At 39.8% G+C, this 6,431-nt stretch overlaps 1 pseudogene; it reads left to right on the forward strand.

Moving 5' to 3' along the window:
- Positions 1–2,538: 2,538 nt before the first annotated feature.
- On the forward strand, positions 2,539–3,400 carry LOC112920423 (large ribosomal subunit protein eL6 pseudogene; annotated as a pseudogene).
- Positions 3,401–6,431: the final 3,031 nt, after the last annotated feature.

A 6,431-nucleotide genomic window follows, 5' to 3' on the forward strand; every position in this document is an offset into this window, starting at 1 on the left:
CAGTGCTCCAGAAGAGATTATAATCATGTGGACAATAACTGTTAAAATCTCAGACAAAGACTAACTACAAATAAACAGAGAAAACGGGCACTGTTCCTTCCAAGGAGATAGATGGCTTTTCTGAGCAATAGTTTTCTGGTTTGCCTACATTCTAAAATTTTAATTCCTTAATTAGGCAATGGGAAATGGTTTATATACCTCAAAATATTCAAGTGATCCATGGTAGGCCAGAAATCAAAAAGAGAAACCATGATAAAATGGATTATTGTTCTCTAGACTAAAACTAATTCAGTTAATATTGAAAAGAGATAAATAAAATCGTTCAGATTAAGTGTATAGTTTAATGACTGAAAAATAACTTGCCTGCCTGTTTATTGCCTCAGCATTTACACTAAGTGTATTTATTTTCTTTTTTTTTCTTTCTTCTTTCTTTCTTTCTTCTTTCTTTCTTTCTTTCTTTTTTCTTTCTTTCTTTCCTTTTCTTTTCTTTCTTTTCTTTTCTATTCTTTTTTCTTTTCTTTTCTTTCTTTTCTTTTCTTAAAGATTTAGCCTATTTATTCATGAGAAGCAGAGACATTGGCAGAGGGAGAATCAGGCTCTCCACAGGGAATCCAATTCCGGACTGGATACCAGGATCCAGGATCACGCCCTGAGCCTAAGGCAGACGCTCAACCACTGAGCCAGCCAAGCATTCCTTATACTAAGTGTGTTTCTTTATAAAAAGCTCAAGCCAACTCACATTAAAATAGCCTTCTCAGGAGTGCCTGGGTGGCTCAGTTGGTTAAGTGGCCTACTCTTGATCTCAGCTCAGGTCTTGATCTCAGGGTCATGAGTTCAAGCCCTGCATTGGACTCCAACACTGGGCCTGGAGCCTACTTACAAAACAGCCTTCTCAGAGAAAACAAGAGAACCAAGTTATTAGGGAAATTGTGAGTTATTTTTCCATTTATTTCTTTGTTGCAATTTGCTTGAGCTGGTCTTGTTTTGCAAAGGCTTAGATGATCCTGAATCCTTCCAACATTTTGTTATGACTTCCCTTGCTTCTCTGGTAATGAGGCCCCTTGTCACAGTAGTTATTGGAGCTCTTGTTTTGGCGAGTACTTCTCCTTTGTCCTCACTGTCCTTTCATTTCCAATCATAGGCTAAAACTGGGTTCCTGGAGAAGCTTAGCACACGAAATCCATGTCATGTCCAAAGCAACAACAGGTGGGTGACATTTGGGTTAGCTGGTCTAAAAACACCTGTTCTCTGACTAGCACATGGTATGACCACCTGAGGCTCATGTCAAGTAAAAGAAAGGTTCCAACAGTTCCAAAAGAGGTTTTACGGAGGCCGTGTCACTGAATGCAAGACACACAATGACAAGTGCTTGGTGCATCAGGGTGACTGCATCTGCAAGCTCAGTGCCTCGGGTTCTGTATCTCAGGGCTCTGGAAGCTCAGAATTACCTCCCACTGAGGTGCTAAGCCCATCACATACATAGATTCTGAACCCATGGATCCATAGGTAAAACTTGTATAAAGGAGAAAGCAAATGGAATTGCTTTCTCTTTCACAGTTATCATTAAGTTGAAAGGAAAGGAATTGTTTAACATCCACACTTTTGCTCAGAAAAGCTCCTTAACTAATTAGTATAGACAACTAAAAGCCTAATGCTCCTGCATGCATGCTAGCCTATTCCAAACCCCCATCCGCGAAGATCTGAACAAGCATAAAGAGGAAGATGACATAATAATGTAACCTCATTCCCCATTCATTTACAAACTTGATTGATTTCTGTGTTTTCCAGCTGTATCAGTATCTTGCAAATTGGGTATTCTAACATGGATTCTCAGAGTACTTTTTCAAACCCTAAAAGTAAATTCTGGAAGTGTTGGACACAGGGACCCCCAAGGGGCATCTTTGAGCCCCACCTGGAGGAGCTGTCTCAGTGGTCCTTCTAGGGGCGGGGATGGGTCTGGCCTTGCACTCAAAGATCCTACGGACAGAACATCACTGAAAGGCAGGACTGCTGACTCCTAGGTGATCCTCGGCAGGAACTTAAATCAAAGACTCCAATCCAGGGATCTTAAGACAAAATCCTTAAAACCCTCCACTGCATGCCCAAACAAAATCTTAAGATAGACAGAAAGGAAAGATAAGGCAGCTTTGAGAAATGAAAGAAGTAAAAAGCTATGGGGCTGTGAAGTTGCTGTCATTCACCAGAAACAAATTAGAGGTAGACAGAAGGGTTTGGGGGAGAGAGGACAGTTTATCACAGACATTGTCTTCTGAGGACCAGAAATCAACCAAGTTAAAAAAAGAAAAAAATATAATCATGTCTTAGAGAAAACAAATTGAAGTTAAATAATTGAATCAGCGTTGTCTTTAAGGCACACCACACTTGTTTTAACTGACTACATTTTCACAGTCTGTCTAAATATTTAGGACTATTCGAAGTCCACAGCTTTTCAACAGGGCAGTAAAACAGCATTTTCATATTTAGGGATCACACAAAATATCATATTTAGGGACCTTAGTTCTTTTTTCCATCTTGCAAATGGCAGGCGAAAAAGCCAAGAAGCCGGATACTAAGAAGAAACCTGAAGCCAAGAAGGCTGATGCTGGTGGGAAGGCAAAGAAGGGTAACCTCAAGGCTAAAATGCCAAAGAAGGGGAAGCCACACGGCAGCCAAACCCCTGTCCTAGTCAGAGGAATTGGCAAATATTCCCGATCGGCTATGTATTCCAGAAAAGCCATGTACAAGAGAAAGTATTCGGCAGCTAAATCCAGGGTTGAAATGAAAAAGAAGGAGAAGGTTCTTGCTGCTGTTACAAAACCAGTTGGTGGTGACAAGAATGGTGGTACCTGAGTGATTAAACTTTGCAAAATGCCTAGGTATTATCCTACTGAAGATGTGCCTCGAAAGCTGTTGAGCCATGGCAAAAAAAACCTTTCAGTCAGCATCTGAGAAAGTTGTGAGCTAGCATCACTCCTGGACCATTTTGATCATCCTCACTGGGCACCACAAAGGCAAGACAGTAGTTTTCCTGAAGCAACTGAGCAGTGGCTTGCTACTTGTAACTGGACCTCTGGCCCTCAACCGAGTTCCTCTGCATAGAACATACCAGAAATCTGTCATTACCACTTCCACCAAAATTGACATCAGCAGTGTGAAAATCCCCAAACATCTCACTGACACTTATTTCAAGAAGAAGCTGCGTAAAACCAGACACCAGGAAGGGGAGATTTTTGACACAGAGAAGGAGAAATACGAGATTTCAGAGCAGCATGAGGTTGATCAGAAAGCTGTGGACTCACAAATTCTGCGAAAAATCAAAGCTATTCCTCAGCTTCAGGGCTACCTCCACTCTGTGTTTTCTCTCACAAGTGAAGTTTGCCCTCACGAATTGGTGTTCTAAATTTCTTACAAAGAACCTAATTAAACAACTTATCCATTAAAAAAAAGTATATATATATATAAATATATATAAAATATATATATTTAAATTTTTTAAAATATTAAAAAAGTATATATATATATATATATATATATATATATATATATGTATATATATATTTTAGGGCCTGAAATCTTGCTGGCAAAATACACCACCCCAAAATACCTGCAAACATTTTCTTTCTTTTTTTTTCTTCCTGAAAACATTTTTTAAAAAGTGCTATGCAATCCCTAACACAGAGAGATAGAACCTGTGAAAGCTATGCTTACCCCAATAAGAGCTTCAGGAAAGCAACTGGTTCCAGAACAATGAAACACACAGGAGCAAATGAGAGATGATGAAAATACATAGGAGTAAAAGATTAGAAGGGAAGTAATTATTTTTAAAAAGTCTAACGTCTGTATTTTAAAATCACACAGGTCAGCGTGACCTGGAGTGATTCTATTTCGCTGATCCTGTCCTTTCCTCAGTGCTGGAAATTAGACCTTAGGTCAGGCAGGACCTCGGGAGCTGGTTGGGACTGCAGGGCCAAGCAGTGACTCAGTGCGCGTAGGAAGGGTGAGATTGCCATGGCTTTCTGATCTAAGCAAGATGACTCTGCAAGGAATTGCATAGGTGGACTGCTCATATCTGTCCTCACCTTCCTCCATGGAAATGTGCTGCCCTTTGGGTGGACAAGTGGGAGAACATAAACCCTGAAACCAACAGAGTCACCTTCACGTTTTACACATACTACCTCATGTGGTCCCCTAAATCTTAATAGCCTGCAGTCTACACAGTGAAATTCAGAACTACTATATCAGAGTCACTCTAAAAAAAAAAAAAAAAGATTTATTTATTTAAGCGAGAAAGAGTGCAGCGGGGAGGGGCAGAGGGAGAGGGAGAAAATCTCAAGCAGACTCCCCATGGAGCACAGAGCCTGACAGGTGCTTGATCCCAGGACTCTGAGATCATGACCTGAGCTGAAAACAAGAATCAGATACTGAACTGACTGAGCCATCCAGGATGGCTAGATCAGGATCACTTTTACTAACGTTCTCTACTACACATTCCTACTCGAATGCTAACATACTTAAAATCCTGCCTATCCTTAAAAGACAGTGATAGCCTTGGAAACCCAGTTGGCACTCCTCTCCATTTGTCTAGTAGCTAACTCAAAAAAATCCAAAATTGTTAAATAATTTAGTAGGATGAAATGCATCCCAAACACTGATTTTATCGGCCTGTCCATACTTGGTCTAGTAATGGGAGTTGCTATAAATGAAATTGAAAGCTTTCTTTCCATTGTCAACCTGAAAAGTACCATCACTTGCTCATTGCCCTCAAAGCTGTGTTTATTTGCTTTTAGAAAAGTTCTCACTTCATACATGTAATTATCAATGCCAAAGATGCCAATGTCATCTGGAATAAGAGTCACTCTCTAGTTTCCTGAATCCTTTAGAGTGACAGATTCCACAAGTCTCTAACATCACCGGTGTACAACTGATGACAACTCACTAGCTTCAGCAGACCAAAGCTGTGATTTCCTGCACAAAACATATTGAAATGGAGCCCTCTGTCATCACCTGCTCTCCCTGGGACAGATCTGCACCCTGGGTACCCCCATGAGGATTCTCGTTGTGCTAAACTCTATAAGAAAATTCAAAAAATTCACCACCTCATTTTCAAGGTGTGAATATATCCTATCATTATCCATTAGGTATTGAGCACTAGCAGGGCACCTGGCACCTATTATGACAGAGGGCATTTTTATAGAAATTCTGGACATAACTAGAGCCACACACCCCCCAAGGGAAAGAAAAGACTACAGGTGTCAACATGTGTTGAAAAAGTTATTAGAATTCTGCCTCCAACCCATCACTTACTTACAGATAGGAAACAACCTCTCTAGTGCTACAAATGAGTTTTGCAGAAAAGAAAATGTCACTTAAAAAAAAAAAGATTTCTTTATTTATCTTTGAGAGAGTGAGAGAGAGAGAGAGAGAGAGAGAGAGAGAAAGCACAAGCAAGGGGGGAGGGTCAGAGGAACAAGCAGACTCCCTGTTAAGCAGGGAGCCTGACCAGGGCTCTATCCCAGGATCCTGAGATTATGATCTGAGCTGAAATCAAGAGCTGGCCACTTAACACACTGAGCCACCCAGGCACCCCAAAAACTTCACTTTTATACATAAAAAAGACTAAGAATCTTCTTTCTCCAAATTTGTACCTCTTATAAGGTTAAGAGAACTGTACTTACTAGAATGAAATCAGTAAAATGTAGTTAATATTATCCAATATACATAAGATATTTAATATTATGCTATTTCTCCTACTTTTCAGATCAGTCTACAAAGGATTACTAACAACAGTCAAATTTAGAATTTAGGGAGGATTTGGTGAGGACAAATGGCCATTCTAACATTACCTTACATTGAATACAACCCATCGCTTTCTTAATATCTCATTTTGCCATATTTCCTTACTCCAGCCCTTGATTAGATGCTTAGAAGAATTTTACAAGTCTATAAGCATTCTTACCCTTTTTTTTTAAAGACTTTATTTATTTATTCATGAGAGACACAGAGAGAGAAAGAAAGGCAGAGACACAGGCAGAGGTAGAAGCTGGCTCCATGCGGGGAGCCTGACTCGGGACTCGATCCAGGGTCTCCAGGATCAGGCCCTGGGCTGAATGAAGGCAGTGCTAAACCTCTGAGCCTCCCGGGATGCCACATTCTTACCCTTTGAAAGAAGTTTAATCCAATTAAATTTATGGATAGATTAAAAAAACTAATATATCTTCAAAATGTAATCTACACTGACACGTCAATGTCAAAAATTTTAACTAAGTAGCCTGTAATCAGCTTATACTATTAATAAAATGGAATGGCATCCTTTTATCTGTATTTCCATATAAATATTATATAAATGCATTAGAACACTACAAGCCTCATTTGTCAGGGATGTGATAAGATTCATTGGAATAGAAGACCACAGATGCATATGTATTGATACA

Source organism: Vulpes vulpes, chromosome 12, assembly GCF_048418805.1.
Source record: "Vulpes vulpes isolate BD-2025 chromosome 12, VulVul3, whole genome shotgun sequence".
NCBI lineage: Eukaryota > Metazoa > Chordata > Mammalia > Carnivora > Canidae > Vulpes > Vulpes vulpes.